The sequence below is a fragment of the Pseudopipra pipra genome, chromosome 3 (genome assembly GCF_036250125.1).
Source record: "Pseudopipra pipra isolate bDixPip1 chromosome 3, bDixPip1.hap1, whole genome shotgun sequence".
NCBI lineage: Eukaryota > Metazoa > Chordata > Aves > Passeriformes > Pipridae > Pseudopipra > Pseudopipra pipra.
In genome coordinates, this window is record NC_087551.1 from 22,146,308 (window position 1) to 22,152,307 (window position 6,000).

Below are 6,000 nucleotides of genomic sequence, written 5' to 3' on the forward strand. Positions count from 1 at the left end.
GTCCATCTATTATGACATAAACTAGGATTGGTGCCCTTGTGTTAAAATTAAATAAAAACTGTAAGAAAGAGTTGGGAAAAAGAAAACATTGAGAAAGTCATGCCATTCATTTAGCAGTGTAGGAATGTGAGGAGAAATATTAGAGAGGCAGTAAGCACAGAAGGTGTCAGGCACCTCTAGTTTCAGCTTCAAAAAGGATCATTCATGTTTACAGGAGGCTGCATGTGGGGCATGGTTCAGTACCACCTTTGGGGACTGTGCGTAGAGAGGGATGAGATCCCTCTGAATGGCTCCCCTTGTCATTTTTAATTCACCTCCCCCACTGATATGACCCAGACCTGACTTCTAGTAAGAAAACACTGTTCATGGCTATTTCTGGAGTCTGTCAACACCATTGGGAGGTTACTGAGAGCAGTTTGTGGGTTGGCGGGAGAGGTAACCCAGCTTACACCCAGCTTACTGAGTTGTCACTGGTCTTTGGAGAAAGTCCATGTAATTTAGTACACAGAAGCAGTCTCAAAGAAATAATTGCCTGTTCAGTCCTAAAAAGACTGGTAATAAGAAAATAAGTCTGTCACTTTCTGGTTGCTGTTAGCTGAGGTTAAAATCTTTGTGTCATAGCTGCTACTCAGTGCCCTGTGCTGGGTAGGTGGTCTCAACAAAGGAGAGAAAAAAACATATTTGGCTCAAATTGGCCTGCTTACTGGTGGGATTAACATTGGACTGGTCTGGAGAGAGCTACTCTCTGTGTTAGGACTGATGCTCTCCAGACCTCTATGTTCAGTGGTCAGATTTCTTGCAGAAACCAGTGCAGTTTCCAATGTGCTGTGGGAGGCCAGGCACCTGACAGTGTGAAACAGAAGAGATTTAATGACATTTGCTTGACTATTTCTCATGTTTTACACCAGTGAAGTAATTAAATACAGAATTTTTTCTTCAAAAGATGATCAGATATGACCTTCCTGGCCTATAAGTTTTAGTGACAGAGCAGTGCTTGTAAGCGTAATATATTTCCTTGCAGTTTTGTGTGATTAACCATGGGGTTCCTGGAAATTCCACAGGAAAGAGCATCTCTGTAGACATCAAAATCTTTGCACAAGTGATACAGAGATGACTTGTGCCAAGGATCCATGGCTCTGGAATGTGTCAGACTTGATGTACGTGTGCAGGTCAACTGCATGGTGCGTTGCATTAGCTCAGATGCAGGATGTGGCAGCCCTGTCACTTCCTAGTTGTCATGTTGGCAGGTCTTATTCAGACAGATTTTTCCCAAGCACCAAATTCAAGTCAGTGAAGACCTAATGGAACAGTCTTTGGAAAATATTCGTAAACCATTCTGAGGCAGCAGTGTGGGGATAGATTTCTGGGTGATTTATTTGCACTTAATTAATCTGCTCTTCTCACTTGCTCTGACTAAATGGTGGGCCTGGGATGAACTCACTCACAAATTTGTGGCACTAGGTCTGTAGCAGAACAAGAGAGACAAAGGGAGGATGAGTGAGAGAGGACCAGAGACAGACTCAGGGAGGTTCATCTGGATCCCAATAGACCTGCTTTCATAGATAGGTAAAGAAAGGAGCCAGTGAAGCAATAATAAAGCCTCTAGGCTCCCATACAGATTAACATACATGGGAAAATCAGAATGGGCTGCTAATAAGTGTGAAAATAGAAGAAAATAAATGTACACTGAAGAGGACAGATGATGTGATTGAGTCCAATAAAATACAATAAGATATGATACAATGTGCCTCTTTTACAGCAGACATTGGATGCACTTCCAAGGCATTAAGGTGGTCCTTGTTAAAATAGTCTTTTCCATAAGGAAAGGACCACATCCAGCACAGAAATACTCTGATGGTGTATCAGTATCCTCCCTTCTCATTAAACCCACACTACAAGGCAGGAGAACGCACAACTGATATGGGTGGGCTAAGCCCATTTTTTCCACGAAGTGCCTGTCATGACTATAAAAAGAGGTGGGATGTTCACGTGAAGTCTGTGTGCCACCCTTCTTTTTGTAGTGTATGATTGTGCATAGCAGGAGACAGGCCTGGCTGTCATTAAAGGAGATTAGTGAAAGTGCTCATTGGTCCTAATCTGGGAATACCCTCACATAAATGCTAAGCAATGCCATGATTTGGTTCTGACCTGTAGTGGCATCCCTGGTGCTGTGAGTTGTATCGACACTCAGGATGAGGCAGTTCCCACATCACTCTTCCCACACAGTCAGTCTTAAACATGCAAAGGTGCAGGCAATACAAGGGGAAAAGGGAAGGAAGAGAGAATGCTGATATGACAGCTGATCGTTAGAGAACCAGGTTATCCCATCTCTTCTGAGGCATGAAATCTGTCAGAAGATAGTGTATTTTTAGGAGCTGACTGTGGACACTTAAGCAGTATATCTAAGGGCACGGAAATCTAGGCACTAACATGATTAATACCGTATCTCAACAAAAGGGATTTCTTACATTTATATCACCCAGAAATAGCTTTCCATAAATTTGATATGAGTACTTGGCAAATGAAGCAGCCGTCAAATACCAGTAGAAATATGTTTGTGATACTTGGAATATACACCTGAAGAACTAGAGAACATTAGTATTCTAGAAGGATTGTTCAGATACCCATAAAAACTGGATGTACAGAGACTATGTCAAGGTAGAGGTGTTCAAACCTTTGCCTGATGTAAAAATTGCATTGTAAAATTTCTTTCTTATTGTGAAAAATCAAGATTTCACACTAGCAGCATGCTTGAAGTGAGTGCTGACCAACCATGTGACTGCAGCATGCCTGAGATTCATTTGGTCTGTGAAGAACTTGTGGGAATCTTTTCCTTGTGGATCAGTTGGGTTTTTGGCAGTGAAGGAGCTAGTCCCTCTACCTCCAAGCATCTGGGGCAGCCTGAGAGGCAGGCAATGTCCTGGGCAGAGAGGGATGCAGACCTGCTTTGTAGGTACAAGGTGGTGCAAGGTGAGGCTGTGCACCCAGGGAAATCTCTTTAAATATTATTCCTTATAGGGTACCATTTTTAGCTGCCCAGGCAGTGTGGCTGCATTTGAGAGTCCAGGGCTCCTTTTAAAGCTCTCCAGACAGAGAGTCTGCACTAATTTCTACATCAGGATTGTACTTTTCTCTTATGCCCTTTTCTCTGCTCCCCCACAAGTACCCCCTCTGTAAATGAAATGAAGCTCTTCTGGGGTCTCTCTTTGGGATAACCAGCCCTGACCACTTTAAGAGAATAATTGAGAATGTTTCCTGCAGATGCTGTCTGAGCACACAGAAATGCCAGAGTGATAGACGCAGCTTAAATCCCTAGACTGCCAGACAGATAAAGATGGTCTGTCCCAAAATCTGCCTATCCCATGTATCACCATGTCAAAATGAAGCAGAAGGCTTTCACACATCATCACTTCTGTTAGCTTAAGTCCAGGTCCTTGCATCCGTATCGTGTTTAGTAATGCGCTACTGAAAAAGTCTCCAGGGCCCCTCCTGGAAGAAGAATATCTTTAACCCTGCAACTGGAATCTAAGTATCAAAGCTGCAACAATTCCTTAGATACATTTAAGGCAGCACTAGTTAATTTACAAATCCAATTCAGCAAAAGAAAATTATACTGTTTACCTAACTAGCTCTTCCTATGGCTATTAGTACTTTGAGGGCTCAGATAAATACATATGAATGCACTTATAGCTCTTTTTATTGTCCTCACCAAAGAATCATGTTAGGGCTGGAAGGCAGCTTTTAAATCCAGAACAGATAGTTGTAATTGTGCTGCCTTATGTACATAGCCCAGGCCACTCATTTTGCACCCACCATTTCACTTCATGATATCATTTCACTTATGGGGACATTTCTGCACATTTGAATACATCCCTACACAAAGTGTTTTGCCAAGTGAGGTTTTTTGGACCTCATTTGGAAAACCCCCAAAGAACTGGCTTTCGGGTTTCTTCCAAGTTTGGAAAAAAAATCTGATGAAAGCTAAATCAGTTAACACCAAATTGGGTTGATAGGAGGATCCTTGTCTTCTCAGCTAACGGTATGAAACCAGATAAAGGGGTTGATTTGACAGCTGAATAGATTTCCAAAGAGGGGTCATTTTCTCCCATGACCAAATAATATGATAGAGATATGCAAGAGTATGTGTGTGCCTTTCAACAGCAGGCAGAGTCCAAGAGCTTACTTATCTCTAAATAGCTTCTCTAGTGTTTAAAGTAAAGAATGCAGAGTTTCTGAACAATCAGGGAGCAGATGCTTTTTCTATTTCGCCTTGAGTGACCAACCACACTAGGAGAACTTATGGCTTCATTCTCAGTAGTGCTGTGTGTTCTCATTAGGAACCAAAACGCTGCAGCTTTCAGAAAACATTCAGCACTGTGAAAGATTGAGCCTTTAAGTTTAACAGTGTAATCTTTGTAGTGCCTCCACACAATATTCCACTGACTATCGCACGGTCGATTTATTCCGTAGTCATTGAAATATCTTGATGCACTGTTGTTCTTCTGGAGTTTATGAAAATCTATGGGGGAAAGAAATTGGACAATAAATCTCTTAGGTACAGATTTTGGTTCTGTTGCACCAGCTGATGTGGAGAACAGTCAGATAGTTCGTTTTCAAAGGACCTGATGACTCTACTGTTTATTTACTATTTCAGTTTTTGTGGCAATATTGTCATTCTCTCACTCTCTTTTTTCTTTAGTAGCTGCAAATATGGAAGAAGGATTCTTCAGTGTGTCTGCCATGGTGATCTACTTTTTCACCTATTTTTGCTTTCCCCCCTTCCCCATGTAATTTTTGATAGGATAAGGTTTTTGCATGTTGCACATCACCTAACCAATAGTGATGTCTTGAGGTTTGGATGTGGAGGCTGTGAAACTACCAGGGCTGAATTTCTTGGGTACTTCAATCTTTTTAAAGGAATCATGTATACTACCATTCACCAAGGGAGAGGCAGATGGAAGGCAGTTGATTAGTAATGGGATAAAAAGTCATTTAGCTCTAAATTAGCAGTAGTAGCAACTGATAGCTGTTTGCATCTGAAGGTTGGGCTGTGTGAAACGAGCTTGTGGTTTCCATCCACTTTCTTGTGGAAAGCAACTATACCTCTGCATACAGTGTCATTGTTTTCATTCCCTCACACAACTTCAACAAAAAGACAGATGGCAATTTTTCTTACCCAGCTTTTGGGAGTTAGTGAGGGGTCTGCCATCAGTTTCAGTGATACCAGGTCATGCCTGACTAGACAAGGAGCCTGACCTTCCCAAGAGCCAAGGAGAAAGCTCTAGGGTCAAGGGCAATGTGTGCCACAAAGCATTGCACGGGCTCCTATCTGTATTCTGGATAACAATTTTGGTGGTCTTTAATCTGTCTCCGGTGTTCATTTTTAAACATGTTAATAGTTATGAGAAGTTAATTTTCTAATGGGTTACTCACAGCTAACAAAGTTCGGAATAGCTGGAGAGCCAAACATAACAATATAGTCCTTTCTCATAGAGACACATTTTAATACTCATTGACAGCAAAACTGTTACAGAATTCCATGGATGAAAAACATGAAGGTAGAATAAGAAATGTAACCTTCTGACTTATGAGTGGAACTGTATCTTCTTTTAAATGGTGTCACTACTGATGCTTTGCTTTGAAACTGAAGTCAGTGTTTTAACACAGCTTGCATAATTTTCACATGTGTTTTTTATGCTGTGCCATTACAGGACTCTGCTGTGATGGGTAACTCTTCTAGCCAAAATTGTTGACCTGCACACTTTTTAAAAAGTACCTCATTCTTCTACTAGGATTAATCAGGAGCTTTTCTGCACACAGTAAAGTTTTGCTACATCCCTATGCTTTTGTAGAAATTAAATAGATTGCTATTACTGGAAGTGTACAAGTTATTGTAGAATCATGGAATGGGTTGGGTTGGAAAGGACCTTAGGGCTCATCTAGGTCCAACTGCCCTGCCATGGGCAGGGGCACCTTGCATTACACCAGGTTGTAAGAGCC